The following is a 25,479-nucleotide window of genomic DNA, read 5'->3' as shown; positions in this document are numbered from 1 at the left end:
ATGTTATTCATCATTATCAGCAGCAACAGCAGCTACATCTTTCTCCAATTAAACTGTTATTTTTTTGCTCTTACCCTCCTTTTGTAGTAATTACTGACTGCAACTATATTTTTCCTATTCTTTTATTACAAACACACACTAAAATTACTTAAATAATAATAGGGGCCTAGCTTTGGCCATTGATAATGTTAGAGGAGGTGAAGCAAGGGGAAGACCCAAGCTACCTGGTGGGTACCCAGTTCAGGGCCTGACCTTCAGATCACAGGCTCTGCTTGAGGTCTGATTTTGTCAGCTTGCTAAGAATGGACCCATCTCTCAAGGGGTACATTTGAATTAATCAAACTCAGGAAACATTTATAGAACTGCAACACCTATCTTTTAATTTACAATAATAAACATAATTATGACAGAGCTGTAATACTTGTGGCAACAAAACCAGAGAAATGTCTCCCTGTAGACCTATATAAGAAGCCCAATTTTAACCAGAAGTTATTAGGCGAGTATGCAAATAAAACAAGAGAATTAGCTGATTTTAGCTACACTCCCTAAAACAGGCTGATGCATCTATTTTCCAGAGAGACAGATCTTTCAGCAGTCATTGGCTAAAGCTCCCTGTACAATATGTAGTACCACCTGGGGATGCTGCCAATGGTTGTTCAAGGGGCTAATTTCTCATTTCTTCCAGGGCCAAGAACTGAGATTCCCTTCTTTGAGTAACATTCTTATAGGCCCCAAAGCTATTTTGCTTCTTAAAGGTAACTTTGCATATCTCTGTTCTGATCAATTTTATACTAATTTTATAGTTGCACTCCCTAGGGGGTATTTTTTTTCCCCTTATACATAAGCTCTTGGGTTGAACCTCAACTTACTAACAGCATTTACTATTTCCATTACTTTGCAGGGAAAATAGGCATGAGGGAAGATGGGGGCTACTGAAGGTCCAGTTATGTATCATATTACTTTACAGAAAAATTAGCTTCAAGTTCCAAGTAAATAACTTTACAAATGTATCTGACACTTGCTCCCACACCCTCCATCTCTATTAATAAACTAGCATTATGCTAACTTCATTTTTAAGCTAAAGAGTTTCTATTTCTAACATACCTCTCCTCAATGATAAAGAGGTCATTATAATTTTTGGCATAAATGTGGCAAAAAGAAAATGGTGACACTTGTACCACCTACACGATCTGCAAACCACAGTTAAGAGTTGTTAATAACATGAGAAATTTTTGAATTTAAAGGGTTAAGTGAAAGGAATCAAGATTAAAAGTCATATATTCAGAATATGGGCAGTATACCATAGAATTCATCTTTGCTCCGAAACTTACTGCCTGGGGCAGATGCCTTACTCTGCTGTGTCTAATCAGATAAGCCAGTGATGTATCTTTTTGCTTCAGTTTCTTCATCTGGGAAATGGGAAGACCGTGCCTACATCATAGATTGTAATGAGGATGAAATGAGTTAATATCAGTGAAGTATTTAGAACAGGGACTAACACATAATAATCACTCAATAACTGTTAGCTCTTTATCATCTCCACTACAAAAATACAATTAAAAAACTAGGGAGAATATATCCAAACATAATTGAAAAGGGCTTTCTTCCTCTTTATAGTGTCCTGTGCTTTCTCCAAATTTTGTCTAACGCCCATATACTACTCAGATAATAAAAAAAATAAACTTTTTCAAAAAATTAGCTCAGTTGGTAACTTTTAACCTGAAATAATGTTTGCCAAAAGCCCCTTTAATGATGCCATTCTAGATTCATAACTGCATCACTTTTCTACTACTACCATAACTACTTACCACAAACACAGTGGCTTAAAATGATACAAATGCATCATCTTACAATTCCACAGGTCTGAAGCCTAACACAGGTCTCCGTGTGCTAAAATCAAGGTATGAGTAGGGCTACGTTCCTTTGTGGAGACAGGAGACCAATGAGTTGCACTGCCTAAAATAGTAGCTGTAGCCATACATAGCGATTTCAACTAATTACAATTGAATAATATTACAACTTCAGCTCTTCCATCACTCTGGCCACACTTCGAGCTCGGTTGCCACGTGTGGCCAGTGGCTTCTGCATGGGACAGCACAGATGCAAAACACTCTCATCATTGCAGAAAGTATGGACAGTGCTGAGCTAGAGATGTGACTCAAACGGACTTCCTCACTGGCGTTCTTGTGCTTTAGGCATCTTTTCAGATATAAATGGGCTCAAGTCAATCTCCTGTTTAAAATTCTTCTCTGGTGTCTATTGCTTATAACATTTTCCCAACATTTTAGAGCTATATAATTCAAACCAAATCTTATACATACATCATAAAATGTAGCTGCTCTCGTTATAAATCTAGTAGGTGCTTCAGGACCTCCATTAGCCTCATTCCGCTGTAAATATCTGAGCACTTTGATACTATCTGTCTAAAGACAAAGTGAAACTCCTTAGCATGGCATAAAAAACTGTTCTTCATCTAGTCCCAGCCGCTTCGCTCTTCCCCAGAGACCACTCCACGATTCCCTTTCCCCCTTCTGTAACTTCATCCATGAAATACCCTCTACTGCAGTGTCTTTCTTTCCTTTTTCTTTTTTTTTTTTGAGACCGAGTCTCACTCTTGCCACTCAGGCTGGAGTGCAGTGGTGCAATCCCGGCTCACTGAAACCTCCGCCTCCCGGGTTCAAGCAATTTTTGTGCCTCATCCTCCTGAATAGCTGGGATTACAGGCATGTGCCACCATGCCCAGATAATTTTTGTATTTTTAGTAGAGACGGGGTTTCACCATATTGGCTGGGCTGGTCTCGAACTCCTGACCTTAAGTGATCTGCCCACTTTGGCCTCCCAAAGTACTGGGATTACAGGCATGAGCCACTGCGCCTGGCCTCTTTCTCTCTTTTCTGCCTACAAAACTCCTCCTCAGCCTTCAACCTCTAACTCCATGTTCGCCATGGGGAGAAGCCTCCTGATGGAGAATTTTCACTCAGGCCAGGTGTTCTCATACATACTGAGAGCAATCACATGGATAGACCTTTAAGGACTTTTCTGTGAATCCCCAAAATTGTAAGCATAATTTCATGTGTAGGTACATTTAGAAGGTACATGCTCTCTGGTTTTCCTACAGTTATTAACTGGCCAGTGACCCCAAAAGTATAGGAACAGTGCTAGAGAAATTTCAGGGTTCAAACAGGAGTCCTTTCAGCACTTTATGATCCCTCTTTTAATCTCAGTTTCCAAACATACCTTTTTATTTTTAAATTTCCTTACACAAATACAGTCATGCACTGCATAATGATGCTTTGGTCAATAATGGACTGAATGTAAAATGGTGGTCCCATAAGATTATAATACCATATTTTTACTGTGCCTTTTCTATCTTGAGGTATCTTTAGATACACAAATACTTACCATTGTGTCATAAATGCTTACAGTATTGAGTATAGTAACATGCTGTACAGGTTTGTAACCTAGGATCAACAGGCTATACCATAGAGCCTAGGTATGTAGTAGGTGTATACCGTCTAGCTTTGTGTAAGGACACTCCATGATATTCGCACAATGATGAAACTGCCTCATGATGCATTTCTCAGAAGGTATCCCTGTCTTTAAGTGACACAGGACTGTGTATATAGTCAGTTCTGCAGTCTTGTCTTCAGGTTAGAAGCATATGCCCCATTCTGGTTCATTCTCTCATGACATAGAATGCCAGGTACTCCAACATATGCTCTCTACAAGAAAAAAAAAAAAAAGAAAAAAAAGGTAAGGCAGTGCACATTACTGAACTAGGAAAATAGTTCTATCATTATTAATTCAACTCTGTATATTTTAGAAGACACTACTAACAGCAATTACAGAGGTCTTCACGTGCCAGATACAGTGCTAAGTGGTTTACATATAGTATCTTAATTAAGCCTCAAAGCCCTTGAGAAGTATTATCTCAATTTTTACAGATGAGAAAACAGGCTTAAGTTACATAGCTAGTAAATGGAAGACTGGGATTTGAGCCCAGGCCATCCAATAAGTGGGTATTAAATTCACTGCATTCTTGTAGTGTTCTTAGTTCTACCTGAATAATCACTGTAAAGGATCTCTCTTAAAGTGATATTTGTGGCTGTCTAAACTTAAAGATCCCGAGGAAAAGCGTGAAGATGTTAGCTGAAATGTTAAAATCATTCCCTTTTAAAATGGAGACAAAGGCTAGCATTATACAGTGACTATATGTTAGATAAAAACATATCATGAATCTACGAATAAGGCTGTCACTCACCGACTATATTTCTCTAGGGAAGTTCCTTAAACTCTCAGTGCACAGTTTCCTGATATGCATAATGGGGGCCATAAAAATACTTGGTTCTTGAAAATAAATTAAATAACATAGGTATGATGGTTAATTTTAGGTGTCTACTTGACTGGGCTAAGGGATGTCCAGATAGCTGGTAAAACATTATTTTGGGGTGTGTCTGTGAGGGTGTTTTTGGGAGATATTAGCACTTGAATGGGCAGACTGAGTAAGATCACTCTCACCAATGTGGGTGTGCATCTTCCAATCCTTTGAGGGCCCAAGTAGAACAAAAAAGCAGAGGAAGGATGAATTTGCTATCTTTAGTTGGCTTGTGACATCAATCTTCTGCCCTTGCATACTGGCATTCCTGGTTCTGGGGCCTTTGGACTCAGACTGAATCACACTACTGGCTTCCCTTGTCCTCTAGCCTGCCAATGGCAAACTGTAGGACTTTTCAGCCTCCAGAATTGTGTGAGCCAATTCCTATAATCAATTTCCTCATAGACAGATAGATGGATAGGCAGGCAGACAGACAGACAGAGCCTATTGATTGTGTTTCTCTAGAGAACCCTAATGCAATGATGAAATACATGTAGTAATGCTCATTACTGTTGCTGGAAAACAGGTTTGAGGTGGAAGAATGTTCTTTCTGATTTACTGGCCTTCCTAAGTGAGCTAAGATTACTGAGCTGAAGGTTGTTAAGACTACCTGCTCTTCTGCTTTTGTCTAAGAAGGAAATGAATCAGAGAGATAAGACTCCTGCTTCATATGTAAGAGTTTTATGGGGTAGTGACCAGTGATAAATGTGTTATTCTCTAACTATCAGGAGTTGGAGAGAAGCAGGCAGATGAGACCATTAAAAATATGAGCCCCTAAACACATTGGGGCTACTGCAGCTGGCTTTACATCCAGCTCATCAGAATGACATCTTAGATCTAGCCCTGCTCCTCCACCTCTCTCCAGAACTGGGCACACAAACCCAATCAAATGAACCCTGGTCCACAAAGAGACACTAACATTATGTCTGTTATAACCACATCTGCTCCAGGAAATATTTCATGACCCATAAAATCCTCTATCTTGGTGGCCAGGAAGGGAAAGTGCAATGGCTAAGTGATGAATTTCTCTTTTGGTTTGCGGCCACGTCTTAGTTAGTTTGGCTGCTATAACATGCATTTATAATTCTGGAGCCTGGAAGTCCTAGATCAGGGTACCAGGTTCTTGGTGAGGGTTGTTTTCCTGGTTTAAAGATGGCCCCTCTTTATTGCTGTACCCTCATATGATGTATGTGTGGAGATACAGACACAGACACACACACACACACCGAGAGAGAGAGAGAGAGAGAGAGAGAGAGAGAGAGAGAGAGAGAGAGAGAGACAGACAGACAGACAGACAGAAAGTACATGAGCTCTGGCCTCTTTATCTTTTTGTAAAGGCATTAATCCCATTCATGAGGCCTCTGACCTCATGACCTAATTACCTCCCAAAGGCCACACCGCTAAACACATTGAGAACTTAGGCTTCAACATACAAATTTTGAAAGGTACAAACATTCAGTCCACCGCAAGCCATGAAACCAAAAATGCCCTTATATTCTGGTTTTACATGTAGAGTATTAAAGAGAGCTTCATGCAGATGAACCACACAGGATAACAGAAGTTGAAGTGTGTGGTTTTAACTTGTAAAGTTATTCCATACAGGGTATTTTACAATTTTTGAGTTAACGCAAGGCTATCCTATAATTTTCAGTGAAGAATTTTGCATACTTCCATTAATGCTTGACATTCTAAAGCCATGAAACATACTTTCCGTTCCTCCAAAGTCTCCCCAGCTGTCTACTTGCTGTCCCTTAAACATACTGAACCCATTCCTGACTCCTAGATTTAGCTCCTTAGTGTTCCATTCTCTATGTGGAATACTTTTATCTCTGCATATTCAAACTTATCTAACCTTCACATTTTGTCCCAAGCCCCATCTTATATTTAGATATTAAGACTTCTCCAATTCCTGCCATCTCCAGTCACCTTGCTTACAACTGTGTATATTCCACAATGAATTAATGTATTCTATGTGCCAGGAAGTGTGCTGGGCACTGGAGATGCAGCAGTGAACAAAACAGATGAGTGGTAAACAAGGCAGAGGAATAATCAGACAAAAATTAAAATTATATTTCTATGGTAAAAGGTAATACGGCAAGATTACCAACACAGACTTCAGAATGAGAAGAGATCTCACCAGGTTTTCTGAGACCTAGGGTGATGCTAGATTGGGTCAGACCTCACTGTGAGCTGTCCTGGGAAAGAATCAAGGTTTGAGACTAGTAGTTACCGCCACCCAATGAAGTGTAGATAGAAATAAACCACCAGTACACACACAGTTTGTTGTGGATAAGTCTGGAGTTATGCAAAGCCTATCCTCTCCTCTCAAGATTTAGCGTACTGTACCATTAATGACACACTTCTTTGCCTCCTTTATAAAATGAACAGGTCTTTTTAAGTTCTGGTAGTTATCGCTCTTTCAAAATAACACATCAATGCTATCTTTCTTCAAGCAGCATAAAGTGAATTTTGAAGTGTTTTATTCTGATGATGTCCCTTGAAAGATATCCACTTGTTAAGTATCTCTCATGTAATTTTCAGTCTAAAGTCCATCATCTGTAGACAGAAGTAAGGACAGCACAGTTGGAAAGAGGCCTAAAGCTGTTATTTTAAACAAATAGCTAGTTACAAGTGCTGGTGAGGGAGAGCTTTTCCATTTGTCTTTTCATACACAGACTAGCTTGTCACTGCAGCATTTGTGTCCCTAATCTGATTAGCTAGAGGGGTGTCCAGAAATCCCCTAGCTACAATAGCCACTTGCAAACTCCAGATACATCAAAACAATGATTAATAAAATATATCTATAAGCGTGTTTACAGTCACAGGGGGTTAAGAGGGAAATGAAATAGCAGCTATTGCAAACTCCTTTCCCCTGGAATTCATAATTTATTTACCTTGTCTGTCCTGTTCCCGGTGTGGCTACAATCAATTGCATTCCATGTCAACTCCTAGTACCACAGTCTACTGTGCCTGCATTTCTAGCTGTACGCACTAAAAATTCTATAAACACTTTCAAGAAAATATCAACATCTACATATTAGTTATCCAGGTGAAATATAATTCCTACTAGAAAACGATCTGGGGGCCTATTCTTCCCTGTAGAAGTGTCCTTAGAGAGAAGTATATTAATCAGGGTAGGCTAAGTGAGCAAAGAACCCCAAAACCTCAATGACTTAATATAATCAACAATTATTTCTCATCTATGCCAAATGTAATGTGGATATTCCTGGTCTGGCTGTTCTCCTAAACACAAACTAGGGGATCCAGGTTCCTTCCAACTTTTACTGTTTGCAACTGCAACATAACATACCACTATTTTCATGGAATAATATGAGTGTAGGCATCGCCTACCAAAAATTTAACCACCTCTTCCAAAGTAACACATAATAATTTAAGTTCACATTAAATTAAGCCAGAAATAGCCAAAGGCCTCACCTAGATTCAAGAGCCTTGGGAAATGTAAACCTGGCGAAATGGCATTCAACCTCCTGGAAAGGGAATGCTACGTTGCTGGTGATCAGGTTGCCATCTCTGTCCTGAGGACCTAATGTAGACATATTTTTTTAAAACACACACACACACGATCTACCAATCTCAACTCTTACCAATCCTCCAGGAGATTATCAATGCCTGGCTCCTAAGTCCTCACAGTGATACAGTCCCGGTTTAAAGGCAGGGGCTTAGGAGGCCAACAAACCTAGATTCAAATTCTAACCCATCATTTAGCAGTGGTGTGACCTTGTGCAGATAGCATATCCCTTCTCTGCTTCACCTCAACAATGGAGATAACCGTCATATTTTATTCACAGGGTTGTTGTGAAAATTAAATGATGGGGCATCTCAATAAAGATACCCCCAAAATGAGAACAAAAGCTATTTAATTAGAACTTGATATAACAAGGAGTCAGCCACTGTCACTTGTATTTGGCAGAGTCAAGGTCAGACAGGGAATGAGAAAACTTTATAATGAAAAAAGGGAAGGCTTCAGGTATGCTTTGATTGCAGGCTGCTGGCATGGGGAAGCTAGATGGGCTAACCAGGACCAGATATCTTAAGTGATTGGCTTGCGAAGCATATTGGACTTTCTCTGCTTGATCCTGAGTGGTAAGTGGCAAAAATTAGGGGAGCAGAGGGTCACTAACCAAGTCCTGATAATAATGGGCTGATGCTACAGAAGTTGTGGTTTGGTGTCCCAGGTTGGTGGCTGTGCAGTTCATGAGTCACTTGTCACACATGGTCTGGCCTTTGCCCCTTTGCTTGCTCACTCTCTCATAAGCCATTATTTTTTCCAAAGTGGATGGTGGGTCTACTCTTCTTTCACAGACAAAGGTGATCTTCCCAGTTCTCCACTCCTATGGAAGAACTTTAATCAGAATTTTTATGTTCTTAGGCACTTGTGTTAAGGGATGAGAGACAGGGAAAATACAAGACAATAGCTTTAAATTCTGTGCTGTCTGGCAAAGCCAGGTCTACCACTAAGCTACACTGCATAGAGCAAATCTCTCCATAGCCAGGTGAAGCCACTATTAAAGAGCAATAGTGTGTTCTACAGTGCTGTGAATGAATGGGCTTTCCAGGATGCTGGAGAGCTGAGGGCAGAGAAACAGTGCTCAGAAATGCCTACACCCTGATTGCCATTTCCCCCAGGTGGGGATGGAATGCTCTGACCTGAGTTTGGCTCAACCACCAGCAGAGCCTAAAGTTTGCAAATATCTCCTTGAAGAATTAAGTACAGAGATTTTATTGAGTGTGTAGATTCGTTATGAATGGTGATGAAAGGCACAATATAAAGTGACTCTGACCCAGCACAAACCTAAGCTTCTTGGATCCTGCAAGACCTTACCCTACATGGATAATGTTACCAGCAGCTACATGCCCCCACCTCACCCATTACAGACTCTGGGGTCCAGGTGAAGCGGCAGGAAGATATTCTGCAGCTGCTTTTGCTCTGTGTTGTCATATCGCTTCTGCTAAGTTTCTGTATCCTTGACTAAGCCTCACACTTACAGCATGTGTGTGTGTGTGTGTATGTGTATGTGTGTGTGCGTGTGTGTATACATGCACACTTGCACTCCAGGGTTTGGATGGTTTTTATCATTAAAACATAGACCACTTGAAATTATGTAGGTGTCCTGGGTCAGACCACAGGTGGTGGCCAGTCTCAGCCACAAGCCTCAAAAGAGACATGTAGCACATTTGAAGAAAGCAACCAGGACAAAAAGAGACTTAAATAAATGACACATGAGAATGAATAGTTGAGGAATGAAAGGAAGGAAGGAACTAGGGGATGTTAAACCTGGAAAAACTGATTCCTGCTAATAGCACCATCCAAAAATTGAATGTGTTTTCCCTGGACTGGCAGGAGGTAAACTAGCTAAGTCTCTAACCCGGGACATATTTGAACAAATATAACAATACTATGTTTGAAATGTTCATTGACTCCTTCTGCCCACCTCTAAGACTTTTCTTTTCCCTCGTAGCCCTTGATTCTTTACAAGCAGCCAAGATGCCTGTCCTCATTGCCTCTGGGAAGGGATGAGCACAAAGGAGAGGAAAATGGAGCCCTTTCTTATATTTGTATTCCAAAGCCTAGACTCTTCAGGGAATGAGAACGGGAAAAAAAAATCTCCCACTACACTAGAAACCAAAACCATGCTCTGAGGCAGAAGGTGGAGACAGACTTAGAGGTTTTTGAACTCAGAGTCTGTGAAGCTCAGGATGACAGCATTTACCTGGAGAGACCCTGTAGGCAAGAACCAAGTCAACATTTGCAGATGGTCCAAATTTCCCTGGAACAAGGTCCATACACACTGCCTGTGCCTCAGGGTGCTGCATTCTGCCTGCTTCAGTATTTTAAGTACACGGATGCCTGCCCGGGAGGCAAGAAGCATTTGAGGGGCAAGACTTCGCACAGCCCCTGGAAGACTCACCTCCTGAGGGGAACTCACTCCCACTACAGCCTCACAACAGCCCAGATGTTTAGGCATCGGAGATTAAAGGGCGGAGAGTGGAATGCTAAGCACCTAGCAAGATGAATTTGGTGATAAAAGGCCTAACTACTACGCTTTGGCAGAGTTGAAGAGACCAACCTCACATCCCCCTGAGCCAGGAAAGTAGAAAATTACACACAGATTGAATGATCACTTGGCATGGGGTTATGTAGAGGAAATCAAATTAAGAGTCTGTGATAGTTGGGGTTCTCCAGAGAAACAGAACCAATAGGGTGTGTGTGTGTGTGTGTGTGTGTGTGTATTTGTGTGTGTAAAGGGACTTATCATAAAGAACTTGCTCATGTGATTATGAATGCTGAAAAGTCCTAACAGCTGCAGGGTGAGTCGGCAAGCTCAGAGACCCAGAGGAAATGGGATATAGTTACAGTCTCAGTTCGAAGGCCTGTGAATCAGAAGAGCTGATGGTGTAGTTCCAGTTGGAAGGTCAGCAGGTTCAAGACTCAGGAAGAGCCGATGTTTCAGTTCAAGCCCAAAGGCAGAAAAAAGCCAACATGTTAGTTCTAACGCAGTCAAGCAGGAGGAAGTCTCTCTTACTTGGGGGAGGGTCAGACTTTTTTGTTCTAGAAGCTCTCAACTGCTTGGATGAGGCCCAGCTACATTAGAGGACAATCTGCTTTATTCAGTCTATCAATTCAAATACTAATCTCCTCCAGAAATACCCTCACAGACACACCCAGAGTAATGTTTGGCCAACTTTCTGGATACTCTGTGGCCTAGTCAAGTTGACTTGCAAAATTAACCATCAACAGGGTCTCAATGGGATGATGATGAAGACCCTTCCAAACACAGATCTACGGTGTTTTATCAGGAGGGGATACAGGCATCCAGAACTTGGAAAAAAAGAAAATGCACTGGGGAATTTGTTGAGGCTTATTATGTTTGCCTTATCTTGCTGATGTTTCTTTCTAGGAATATTTCAGTGTAGCCAGTCTGTGTTGATCTTCAGTGGAGCATCCAGCTATGGCATAAGTGCTTTGCACAGTTTTGTAGTTAAATCCATGTTATTTATCCAGCATAAAACCAATTTTTTAGAGACATAAATAGCAAAAATTTTCCAAGGCTATAAAAATTGTTCTTCCAACTTTCCTGATAACCTGAACTTCTGGACCCAGTCAAGTCAGTACAACGTGGTGATTAAAATCACATGTTCTAGAATATACAGGCCCAGATTCAAACCCTGGCTCTGCCAAGACATTCACAATGAACTTCAGCAAATTATTCAAAATCTTTGAACCTCAGTTTCCACATCTACAAATGTGAAGATAGTGACACTGCTTACACTTATTACATCAGAGGATGCCAGTAAATAACTTAGCCCTGTATTTGCCACAGGCCAAATGCTTAAGATGTACTAGAAGTGGTTATAATAACTTGGATGGAGTTCTTTAAAATGTGCTGCCGGCATTGCCCTGACATCTTTTAAAAACACTTCCTCTACTTATCCTTTCTCTTCCTCTTGCATCCCATAACTTAACTATCCATAACAACTACTACTGATTTTCAAGGTTAGCAGATAGATTTCTGGCTGAAATACTGGATGATAATTTCTCCAGAAACCAAGGAAGCCATTTACGAAGGGCAGGTATTTGACTTGCATGCCAGAAAGGTGGAAACCAGAGAACAAAGATAAATAATCCTATTTCCTCCTTCAAATTAAAGCTCTGTGTGCATGCATGTGCACCAGAAAATACTGACTTAATCAGAAGCATTCAACTAAGATTAGAAAGAGTAAAATACAGCCTCAGAACTGAGGGAAGCACAGTAAACAAGCAGTTATTTCTACAAAATCCAACCTCATGACAATGCTCAGTATCACTGATATGTGGATATGAGCAATTCCAGAAAGTAGAATAATCGCACCATTTGACAATAATGTAAATGTTATCTCCTTTACTATGTTGCTTTACCTCTGGCTGTGAATCCGGAATTTTCCAGAGAGAAGACACTCAAGAAAGATGTTGCCTTGACTACTTTTAAAGATAGATTTCTAGATGCAAATATATTTCTAGATGCAAATTTTCAGTCACATAAAAAAAAAAAAAACCAGCAGGTCAGCTACAGTCTGTTATTATTTTAAACTACATTGGTTTCGACCAATGGTTTCAAGAGGTAGATGACTTTGAAAGGATAGTTTCTCTAGAGAAAGTTTCACAGACATTATCAGTCAAGGGAGATACCACATGACTGAATCGTCATTATCCCATATGGAAGGACTACCTTTGTGCACAAGATATTTGTCAACAAATATCTCTAATATATATGAAAGATCTTTCTATTTTGATAGGATTTTTTCTATATATATATTTCTATTAAATACATATGGTGAAATTTTATCCATAGTAAAAGAAAATTCCTATCCTCTCCTGGTAAGAAATTATGTCAAAATGAGAATGTGTCATTAGTCTTCAGGAAGGCCAAATTAAACCTCACTGTGATACTCCAACACACACATTAGAATGATAAAGTTAAACAAAACAAAACAAAACAAAAACTCTGACTATACCAAGCACTGGAAAGGACATGCAGGAAATGGAACTCTCACGTGCTTGTGATAGAAATACGAAAGGGTACAACCACTTTGGAAAACTATTTGCTGCCGGGTGGGGTGACTCTCGCCTGCAATCTCAGCACTTTGAAAGGCCAAGGTGGGGGGATCACCTGAGGTCAGGAGTTTGAGAACAGCCTGGCCAATATGGCAAAATCCTATTTCTACTAAAAATACACACACAAAAAAATTAGCTTGGTGTGGTGGTGTGTGCCTTTAGTCCCAGCTACTCGGGAGGCTGAGGCAGGAGGATCTCTTGAATCCAGGAGATGGAGGTTGCAGTGAGCTGAAATTGTGCCACTGTACTCCAGCCTGGGTGACAGAGCAAGACTCCATCTCAAAACAAAACAAAACAAAACAAAAACTATTTGGCAGTTTCTTACAATATTAAACATACAACTGCCATATAACCCAAGTATTCCACTCCTAGGAATTCAGGGAAGAGAAACAAATATATATGTTCACATGCAGACGTTACATGAATGTACACAGCAGCTTTATTTGTAATAGCAAAAAACTAGGAACAACCCAAATCAACATGAAATAAACGGGTAAACAAATTGTAGCACATCCATACAATGAAGTGGTACTCTGCTACAAAAAGGAACAAATTATTGATACATGCAAAATGGATAAATCTCAAAATCATTACACCATGTGAAAGAAGTTACATGAAAAAAGAGTATATATAGTATTTTTCCATTTATATAAAATTGTAGAAAATTGAAACATTAATTTATAGTGGCAGGAAGCAGATCAGAGATGCTGTCTGGGAAGGTTTTGGAGGAAGGAATGGATTCCAAATAGGCACAAGGAAATTTTGAGGGATGGTGGTGATGTTCATAGCAGCTTTATTTGTAATGGCAAAAAACTAGGAACAACCCAAATCAACATCAAACGAATGGATAAACAAATTGGTGATACAGATAAAGATGGTGGTGATATAGATGTTTGTTTTCTAGATGTAGTGATGGTTTCATAGACGGATTCACAGGTCAAATGTGAATTGTACATTTTAAATGTGCGTAGTTTATTGTACCTCATTTAGCTATCAAGCATAAAAACAAAAAACATCTTCTCCTTTGTGAATTTCTCTTCCTGTCTCTTATTTTGCTCCATATATATATATGTATGTATACGTGTGTGCGTATATATACATAAATATATATGACACCCACTAACAGCATCTTCATTTCCCCTTGAGGAATATGCTTCCCTGATTCTCACTCCTTCAATTCCTGCATTGTGGCAAGCAGGAAAGCCATGTGATTCAGTCTTGGCGAGAGGAGGATATCCTTTTAGCCAGTGTGATGGTTAAGAGACAAGGTGTACCCTAACCTGGGCCAATGAGATTAGACTAGGAAGTCCTGAATTAGGACTTCGCTTCAGATCGCAGAGAAAGAGCCTGACGTAAAGTGTGAAAATGTAAGCATGGAGCTGCAGGCGGACATCTGGCTCCACCAAGGGAAAGCCTGCCTAAAATGGAGCCAACACAGAGGAGAGATGGCACGATACTGTGAGAGCTGCTGAGTTCAGATGTGCCTGAAGGCAGACCTATCTCTGTACTTTCAGTTTTGTGGCCAATACATTTCACTTTTCATTAAGCCAATCTCAGCTGGGTTTTTTGTCACTTGCCATTATCTCTTCTCCTCCTGGCCAAAGAATGACGTGTGATGTCCACGGGAAAGTATTACATATTTGGTAGTTTTCCCACCAGTGAAAAATTGATGGGAATGCTTAAGTGATTTTAAAAACCCACTAGTTAGCTCTTCTAAAATTACGGATGGTGGTAAATGAATAGACAATTTGACAAGCCAGAGGATGCTCATGGTATGGTCCCCTCTACTCAATGTATCTCAAGATAATCCTAGACAAGATGAACACAAGAAGCAAAATAACTCTTACTAGCTGTGTGACTTTAGGCAAGTTGTTTAACCAGAGTCTCAGTTTCCTCATTTTAAGAGAAGGCTAATGGCAGTATCTACTTCTTGGGTTTTTAGGACAGTTACATTAAACCATGTACATGAAGTCCCTGCCCTAAGGTAAGACCTCAATAAATATTTGTTGCATTACTCTAAGACACTAGTAATCTTTACCTATACTAAAAAGCCCCAATGGTTCTCCCTTCTCTTAACAAAAATCTTATGCATTCTTCAAGTCCCACCACCTCCTCCAGGAAAATCTTCCTTGATTACTTCAATACACAATGTAGGGATTTCTTTTTTTCTGGATTTCCAAACCATTTGCTACAAATGTGTGTCTGATACCCTTATCTTATTTTGTCATAAACTGAATTTCCAGTCCTAGGCTGGAGCCAGTTCACATTAGATCTTTGGAGTTAATTATCAAATTTTCAGAAATTTTGAGAGATAGTTGCTAAATATCCCATTATTTAAAAATTAAATTACAGAAAATTATGATTAAATAAGTTATATTAAAAACGAAGGCAATACCCAAAACATAATGCTCTCCACTATTTGTATAACATTTATGATATTTTGCTATTATCTATGCTCTTGAAATTATGTCTGTTATATATGTATAGAGGACACTATAAAATGGAGTGTTACTTTACCTCTCTTTCTGAATTCAGTGTCATCATGTTGGCAACCTGAAACTTGCAATTGGTCATGGCAGGAGAATTCACACCTTAGAAATCAGCAAATGCTGCAAATCAGGATTCCACATCCCTACTTTTCTTTGAGACGCGGTCTCACTCTGTCCCCAGGCTGGAGTGCAGTAGTGTGATCTCCGCTCACTGCAAGCTCCACCTCCTGGGTTCAAGCTCTTCTCCTGTCTCAACGTTCCGAGTAGATGGATTACAGGTGCATGCCACCAAGCCCAGCTCATTTTTGTATTTTTTAGTAGAGATGGAGTTTCACCACATTAACCAGGCTGGTCTCGAACTCCTAACTTCAAGTGATCCGCCCACCTCGGACTCCCAATGTACTGGGATTACAGGTGTGAGCCACTATGCCCAGCCTCCACACCCCTACTTTCTGGTGCCAGTTGTTAAACATTTACAGGTACACCACTGATTTTAGCTTTTGCACATTTTAAATTGTTCCACTAGGTTCATTAGCTCTTTGATCATAGGAATGCTTCACATTTGTCTTTGCCCTCTGTGTTGTTCAACATATACAGTGGGTGCTCAACATTTTGCCACTTGATAGGAGCCTATAAAGAAGCAATCATTTCACAAAGATAGCTTTGCTATGTGCTATTAATCTATCTGACCTTATGCAGTTAAAAATACCTCCACGCACACAAAAAAACCTTGCAGGTCTATCACTGTTTGAGTTGTAAACAATGGGGAAAATGCCGAACATGAAAACAGAGTGAAAATATTACAATGGGATAGTCGAAGTGAATGCATACTGACACATCCTTACCCCCTAACAAAAAGCTAAGATCAGTCGAATTCACGTCACAGGGAACTGGTCCAAAAAATCAGCAATGTTTCACCTAGAGAAAAGAAAAATGTAGGTGCACAGAGGGCAATAAAAAAGTATCTTCAAATAGCTGAAAGGCTATTACAAAAGAAAAGACTAGGTATGTTCTGTATTGCACTAGACAATAACAACACCAGAATCAATGTTTAGATGTTACAGAGAGATACATCCTTATATAATGAGGAAGAACTGTCCTACAAAGATGGCCCAAGGTGCAACAGTCAACCTCAGGAAGTAGGCAAATTCCTGCTCCAGTAGTACTCAAGTACAAGGTGTGGCATATAGTAGCAATTTAACATTTTTACATGAATGAAGGAGTGAATAGGCTGGCAGTGTTTCTCAACCAGGGCTACTAATTCTTCATAAAGGTGTTTGGAAATGCACTGAGGCACATGGTGAGAAGCAAAGATGTTAAACAATGCAGTGAAGGATGTCCCCACACAAGAAATTACCACCACACAAAATGCCAACAGCATCTCTCTTGAGAAATATTGAGAAATACTGAGCTAGACAAATCCTGGAGGGAATGTTTTAAAGATCAACATTCAATCATGCAGTAAGTGTTTATTGAGTGACTGGCAAGTTTCAAGCACATTGCTAAAACTTTAGGGTTAAAAGGCCACACAAGATAGTTTCTTCTTACAAGAGCCTCGAGACTAATGGGAGAGAAAAAGTAACCAGTTTCAAGAGAGTGAAAAATGGCTAATCTAGAAATCTGAAAAGGCACGGATAGGACAGAGGGCTCCTCTAACTATTGGGGTGTGGGGCAGTTCAAAGGACAGCGAGGCCTCTCAGAGGCCTTGAAGTTGGGTTTTGTAGAATACGTACAGGAATTTGCCAAGATGGAAGAAGAAATTCCAGATGGAGAAAACAGTAGGGGGGTTAAGGAACAGAAGTGTGAGAAAACATGGTGCTAGAGGTCTGAGAAAGCAATCCATGTAGAAAAGAATTACTTTTGTCATACTTACATTTGGGTAACTGGTATATTTGATAAACATTCCCACACAGAGCATATTATGAGAGCCTAAGCACTGTTTGAGTGAAACTTGAGTATGGGCACTGTTGAAAAAGGAGACTGGGGAGTTGAGGACATGTTCTTTGCAACCTTGGGAATCTTTGACTTTTTAGAGGAGAGGGGAAGAGTTATCTCCGGGTTACCATAGGATGAGCACAGACCAAGGCCCTCATCTTACACCACTCTCCTCCTTCTCCCTGCTCACTCTGCTCCAGCAACATGGGCTTGCTTTCTGCTGCTTGAGCTCACAGCTAAGCTTACTCTCCCAACAAAGTATTTGCATGTGCTCTTCCCTCTCCGTAGAACACTCCTTCCCAACCTTGAGATCTCATTTCAGTAGCACCTCCTCAAAGAGGCCTTCTCTTGTCCACCCAATCTAAATTAGCATCAACTGAAATGTTCACATTCTTTCAATTGATTATTGTTTGTCTTCACAACTAGAGTGCAAGTTCCATGAGAGCAAGACTGCCAAGGCCTTGTTACTTGTATAGTCCAGAACTATGGGTACCACTAGACCATTTATTCACACCTGGTCATTTCATCCTATGACAGATAAGGAGAAAATGGACCAGAGGAGAGCACACATGGGATAGTTAGGAGACTCCACACCACAGTCTATGAAAAAGAAGCTACTGTCTGGTCCACCTAAAAACCTGAATGAGACTAGAAAAAACTTGGAAACCATGTGATTTGGGAGAAAACTGCAGGGCCTGGGATATTCAGCCCCAGTAAAAAGTACTCTCAGATGGTGCATTCTCTTTTCAAATGTCTGGAGGTATCATGTGGAAGGAGGACTGGAACTGCTCTGGATGATACACCAGGGGAAAGACCACAAGGTAGAAGACAAGTGAGAAAGTAAGATTTCAGCTCCACATGAGGAAGAACAGTAACAGGCAAAGTGACAGTCGAAAGTTCACAAGGGCCTTTCAGGAGGTTCCAGGTTCCCATCAGCAGAACTGTTTAAGCAGAAGCTGGCTAACCAATCCAATAGGGTTGAAAATCTCAAGCCTTAGGTTACAGAGCAGACAAAATAACTAACATTTGTATGTCACTAACTGCATGCCAGGAGCAATCTTCGAGGTACATGACAAATATGAACTCATTTAATCCTTACAACAACCTGAGAAGGCAGGTGCTTCTGTCATCATTTTACAGCACAGACTAAGACACAGAAGTCAAATAACCTGACCGAGTTCACCTTGCCAGGAAATGGCAGAGCCAGCTTTTTAAATGACCTTTAATGTGTCCTCTAAATTTCACAGTAATTTTTTTATGCCTAAACTAGCAATGAGTTGCTATCCTATTTTTATCATCTCCAGGGAAAAAGCTTTCCAAAATGTCCAAGTGTGACTGTCCAGCACCATGGGGGCTCAGAGTGTAGGTGGCACATAACACTGTACTTCAATACTTGCATAGAACAGTCATTCTGAAAAGCTGTGCTGAATGAGGGACTCAGCCCTTGGTGTAGCACATATTTCTTTATTTTTATTGTATATCTCCCCATAACCTTCAGATCTACAAGGAAAAGGATTTTTTTTTTGTTATCGTTGACTGCTATGTTCCCAAGTGTTAAATAAATATTTGTTGAAAATAGAAAAGAAAGGAAAGAAGAGAAGGAGGAAGAAAGTCAGTATCTTCAAGGATTCTCCACCTTGGACTCGGCACATTAGCTTCTTTGCGGGCCTTTTCATTTGAACATATCAAGAGAAAAACCACTAGGAGACCAGATCTCAGACAAACTAAACATGTAGCTTTTGCGTTTTCAAAAGAATCCACTGCAAACAGTTTGGTTTCTAGGTTAAAAGAAAAACAAAAACAAGCATTTCTCAAGCAAGGTAGCTGAAGCACAGATAAAAGTTTAGAGTACATCTCTGGGTTGCTGTCAAAATCCCTTTCTGATTAAATGTAACAAAAGAGAGTCAGTACTAAAATGTTAATAAAATGCTGTTTTTCCCCTAGTCGCTAGCATCTAATAAAGGTGTTTTGATCCTATTTATGAAATAAATTATATTACTTAGTACCCAAAGGTGCGATTTTGTCTGTGAGAGGTAATGATATTCTAATTTAATGACAGAGAGGAAAAATCATGCTTGACTAAAATAGCTGTAACACAGGCTATCCAGCTTTAAGAAGACTTACATCTTGAAAGGGGCTACAGACATGCCAATGCTTGTTAAAGTATTAAAATTAACATGTTTAAATTTTTTCATTTACTATATATTCAGTGTGCCTTCTTCCAGATCCCATAAGCCCACACTATCTTTCTCATGCATATTTAATCTTTTTTTCCCTGGGAAGTCAACTCCACAACCACCCCTCCAGAAAAAGAACTGTAAACAAGGCTGAAGGGAAAAGTGAGACAGGGAGATGAGGCGAGAGCAATGCAAAAGGACAGATGGCTAAGAAAAGCAGAGCATCCTAGAGTCACCCTCAAAGGAAGAGAGAGACAATTAGAACCAGAAGGGAGCAGATTCATTTTGGAGGCATTTAAGGCTCTAATATCTTCCCCAAACGGAGAAATGGGTTCTATTTTGAGGCAAAGGGGAGGCTTATGAATACTTTATAATGTTTGCATTAGACAGCCTATGTCAGCATGAATAGATTGCATCCTTTGGGTGAGTAAGCCACTCCCTGGTCAGCGGTTAGAAATTTTAAATGTCTTTCCTGAAGCAAACTTCCTGGGAGCAGTTGAGTCACCAACTAAGGTGATTTAGAGGCAGACAGAAAACCTTTAATGGAGGAATAATGAACTACTTTGCATGCATCCATTAGGCCCCAAGAGTATAGGAGGCCTCCCAACAGGGTTCAGCAGAAAACCATTAGTGCAGCCACATTTTGAACTGTATGAAGACAACTGGGGAAGAACCTAAAGCGTAAACTCTCTCTTCAGCCACACCAACATCATTTTCTACCTTAAGCTGGGATGGCATGACTGGTATGTGATTTCGTAAGAAAAAAGGGGTCAGTATGATTTATTAAAATTCTAATCATTCAATCAAAATTTCTGGTGAGAATTCCCTTGTCTAATACTTGGGCAACCATAACTAAGGCCATCCCGCTGTCCAAGCACATTTTTGTTTCAAGTGAGTAAGGGAAGTGCTGTGCCTGAGTTATATAGGAAATACATGCTTTCCTATAAGATTGCTAAGGGCTAACTAAATTCTAGGCCTAATTAATTTCATTAAAATGACATTTGGTTTGAAAAATATTTTAGTTTCACTTCTCTCAGAAGTAGATCAAGAGGTGGATATTAGAATGCAAGTGGGAGGTGATTTGGGGCAACTCCAGCAAAAACATGAGACAGGAAAAGGGAAGTGAGCTAATAAAAGGTTCACTGTCAATAAATTACCACAATGGGCAAGTGGCGCTTAATCTCACTGGGGAATTCTAGAAAGCAGCATGGAAAATGTGCCTCAAAACTTAACCCGCCTGAGAGAGGAAGTATAGTCACATACCAGCTGCCCATTATGGGATGCTGGGGGTGGGAAAAAGGCCTTAATTGTCCAGCACTTTCCAACCTGCTGCCTGCCTGAGGGTGGAGGAGTGGGTGGTGGTTGAGGGAGAAAGCCGAGTGGGTTTCAGCAGCCACGGAAAGCACGTAAGGAGAAAGAAGCTGGTGCTTGCACCAGAGGTCAAGCCCAGTGTGCACTGAAATGACAGGGGTCTAGGGCAGCAAGAGCAACTGCTGCTGCAGGAAGAAAAGTCAAAAAGGAAGCAAGCGCCAGTGGACTATAGCAAACTAGAAAACATGGGCTTTCAGTGTCGCTTGTAGATACTAACATTTGTTACAGGCTTCAATCAAACCAAAAAAAGTTACTCATATACCCCCAGCAGCTGCAGCCACACAACCACTACCACCACCCAGTGCCCAGAATGCTTAGGTGGAAGACAAAGCTGGATTGTTCTGCTTAATAAGGGGTGTGGAGCTTAAAGTGCCCTAAGAGAATCAAGGAAAGAAGACAGATGCCTATGAGCCTGGGTACTGTGTGAAAGTTGAGGAAGAAAAAAAAAAATTCACCACCCCTACTCTCCATTCTGCTCTAGGAAGAATAGCTATGTAGAAAAGACTGGAGAAAAGAAATCTGTAACAGACAATTTTTCATAGTTTCTTGTTTCTTAATGTGAGACACACATATGCACATACAATAAACTTCCTCTCCCCTCTATTCTTAAAAACCTTCAGTGCAAACTACATTATCCACTAACACTTTGGCAGGAGGTGATTCTAGAGTCACTCGGAAGGTTGCCATGCCCTACATCTGAGGTGGGCATTGACAAGGGGACAGTGCACTTCCTAGCTATATCCCTGTTCAGAGCACTTTCTAACATACCAGAGCTCCAAAACAAGTCACTCGTTCGCTGATTCAGTCTCAGATGTACATTTTGGTGTTTCCCCCGCCAAGATCCCCCATTAGATGTTTTAAAAATTGAGACCAACATGAAACTCTGACTTCTGGGGTAAAAACTCCCAGCAGTTTTAATATATTGGGATAACCACATAGCTCTTCTCAGTTAAAGAGTACGTATTAAGATTGCCACAATCCCCACCACTCTTTTTGTTTCCCATACATTACACTTGCCCTGATTTTTCCCAGGAAATCCTAGCAAAAATGTGTCTAGCAAACATGGAAAAAGGAAAACTACTGCTAGCCAGAGCACTGCATGATTCTAGAACAAAAGAGAATGTATACTTCTCTGTGGAAATGAAGAACAATCCTAAGTCTAAAACAAAAAGTGTGTGTTGTGTTTGAAGTTTCTGGAGTCCTTGAGACTGACCTTTATGCTCAGAAAAGATTACTCTGATGGCACTTTGGTTTTAAATATTAATATTTGATTTTTCAGGTTATAAATTTAAAAGTCTAAAATAAATAAATTTAAAAGCCTACTTTTTCCTTCAGCTTACAAATATAATTCTGTTTATAATCTAGGAAAGTTTAGCAACTGCTTTTAAGGGTACTTAGAGGAATATTTAGCACCATTTATAAATAGTTAATTAAACCTCTTCAAACATTTTAAAATTCATTTATAAATTTAATATATTTGATTTCCTTTAAGTACTTCAATTGTCTGACTTTAAACCTTCCTGGGTAATTAAATAAATCTCTGAAATCTAATGAATTAAATTTATAAATATGGTGAATCAAATTCATTTAAATATTCCAGCACTGTAGATCAATTTAGTAATATTTCAACCTAAAACCATAAGCCTAAGTCAATTAGTCAATTATGCATTTTATATTGGAATTATAAGGCTGGTCTGTTTAACAGAACAAATTCTCTTAAGCATTACAAAAACTTAAATACCAAATAAACACGGATTCCTTTTTTACACAAAAGCATGTTGTGTTAGTTTTGATTCTCTCAAATACTGCTATATTTAAAACTTTACTCTTTTAACTCCCTAGTTGAAAGAGATGATGACTTCTTTTCCAACTAATGAACACCACTGTTGATTTTGACCAAGTCATTAGAGTCTTCGCAAAATTGATGGGAGATCATGAGTCCTATTTATAGATTATGTGAGGGACTTCAAACTAAAGTTGGTGGTCATGTAACTTAGTTCCTAAGATTTGAGTCACATTGTAACCAAACTGCAAATGAGATTAGAGTTTGCAACTGTCACTCAGGTAGCTATACCACTTGACTGGATTCTATAGTTCTTCGGCTCCTAAAATATATAAATATCTCCCCTTTTAAATCTAAAGACCTGTGATATAATGGCAGAATACTCATTCTTTTTCTGTATTTCCCAACTCTGCCCCACCCTATAATGTCTGTTATGGACATTAAAATCATATTGTCCAAATGGATTCCTGACATTTCAAACAGATTTTGTCTATTTGGTCACGATGTCCAAGACAGTTCTATTGACAGTGCTATAGGGAAAGACCACACCAAGTCCCCTCTACTTATCAGCTCCTGGTAGGTATCTGCTATGATCACCTGTGAGATACACCATACTATGAGTTTGGAAATCCAAAGGCTGTTAATGTATGGATTTCAGGCAAACTGTATAAGCACTCAAGTTAAAAATGAAAGGGGAGGCAGGGATGTATTGTTTAATGATTCTTAACTTTTTGGAGGTCACCGACACTTTAGAGAATCTGATAAATGTTATGAACCTTCTGCACAAAAACACACAAACCCTGTAGTTTATAATTTCCAGGATTTTGTGTTTCCCCTGACATTCACCAACAGATATCACGTTACAAGAAACAACACAAAACCTTGGACTAGATGGATCTCTAAGGTCCTTTTCCCAACACGGTCCTGAAAACACAATCCATCAAAGTGATGCATTACAGAGGAGATATCAGAAATTTGATTTGGAGGATTGGTTTTCACAACGACTAATATAGAGAGCTCATCATAATCAAAGCAGAATAAAGTTCAATGGAAATTAAACAGACTAAATTTTCTTTCTTTTCCAAAATTTTCTGTAGTCTGTCCTAATTTTCATTGACATGTATGGCAGAAGTAGGGTAGAGTGAAAAAGTAACCTAGAAGGTTAGAAAAGATAATTTTATTCAGCTTGGAGAAATAACAGTGAAGAAAATCTTTATGATGGGTATTCCAAGTATGTAAAGGGCTTTTATACAATGCAAGATAATAAGCTTATTCTCCATCATTACTAAAGATAAAATATAATTTCAAGATAATAGAACATTTTGGGGTTTTGTTTGGTTGGTTTTTGGATGAGTTACTTAAGATAAAAATGGAAACAACTTATCTGGAAATCACAACCTTCAGTGTTCCTCATTTGTCTGGGATTATTAAGAACTACTAAACAGCAAGAGGAACCACATGTTTTGTGAATGAATGAATATGAATGAATGACCTCTTAATATTCCTTTCAAACTGGTAAGTGGACATACTTCATTGCAAATTATGTAGTTTTTCTATTTGTTTAAGCAGTTGTTTCATCTATACACTCTACACTATTTACTAAATAGAAATAATCCTATTTCATATCATTGTATTTTTTAGAGTCTAATTTTTATCTGTTAATATCAGTTCTGTTGAGTTTAAATTCCCCATTGATAGCAGAAGTTTAAAGAAAGAGTTACAGCTACTTAAGAGTCTCTTTGGGCCCTCTATGTGCTAAAAGCTAAAGGCAAACTTCTAATATGGTTTTACCTTGTGGAGTATTTTTGTAGGTTTAGTGGGTTTTGAAATTATTTTATCTGTAGAGCCCCCCAACAAAGCCAGGGCTCCTGCACTGAACACATTCAAGGCTTGGGTTTAAGCTGCCTGGCTCACAGAGTAACAAAGAAAACAAAGCTCTCATGCATGAGGCCATCAACAAAAGCAACACACTTTCTTTAAAGTTTCAGTTCAATAAATGTTTGCCTTACGGGAAAGATCTTTTTGCTTTTTGAGACTTTTTCCTCAAATGCTCTCATTTTAAATCACGTTTAAAAAAAATGCCTTTTTTGTTGTTGCTAGAGATGGGACTCTCCAAGGTGCCTACAAAAACAACGAGGTTGTAGTGAACTGAAAGGCAAAAGGCTTGAAATCTATGACCTTGGGTAAGCCCTTACACCTGTATGGTAAGAGGTAATGAGAGTAAGGTATATAAAAATGAATAGACCTAAAACCATAAAAACCCTAGAGGAAAACCTAGGCAATACCATTCGGGATATAGGCATGGGCAAAGACTTCATGACTAAAGCACCAAAAGCAATGGCAACAAAAGCCAAAATTGACAAATGGGATCTAATTAAACTCAAGAGCTTCTGCACAGCAAAAGAAACTATCATCAGAGTGAACAAGCAACCTACAGAATGGGAGAAAATTTTTGCAATCTATCCATCTGACAAAAGCTAATATTCAGAATCTACAAGAAACTTCAACAAATTCACAAGAAAAAAACAACCCCATCAAAAAGTGGGCAAAGGATATGAACAGACACTTCTCAAAAGAAGACATTTATGTGGCCAACAAACATGTGAAAAAAAGCTCATTATCACTGTTCATCAGAGAAATGCAAATCAAAACCACAATGAGATACCATCTCACACCAGTCAGAATGGCGATCATTGAAAAGTCAGCAAACAACAGATGCTGGAGAGGATGTGGAG

The 25,479-nt window shown here is 39.5% G+C and overlaps 1 long non-coding RNA gene across 1 annotated transcript in view; it reads right to left on the bottom strand.

The window, feature by feature from the left end:
- Positions 1-25,479, bottom strand: part of LOC117981658 (uncharacterized) — a 153,357-nt gene that overhangs the window by 80,545 nt on the left and 47,333 nt on the right. The window contains exon 12 of the long non-coding RNA XR_008619746.1: positions 1,332-3,722. This is a non-coding gene — a long non-coding RNA (uncharacterized LOC117981658). The remainder of the gene's footprint in view (positions 1-1,331; positions 3,723-25,479) is intronic.

This window comes from Pan paniscus, chromosome 11 (genome assembly GCF_029289425.2).
Source record: "Pan paniscus chromosome 11, NHGRI_mPanPan1-v2.0_pri, whole genome shotgun sequence".
NCBI lineage: Eukaryota > Metazoa > Chordata > Mammalia > Primates > Hominidae > Pan > Pan paniscus.
This window is presented reverse-complemented; position numbering and strand designations above follow the sequence as displayed.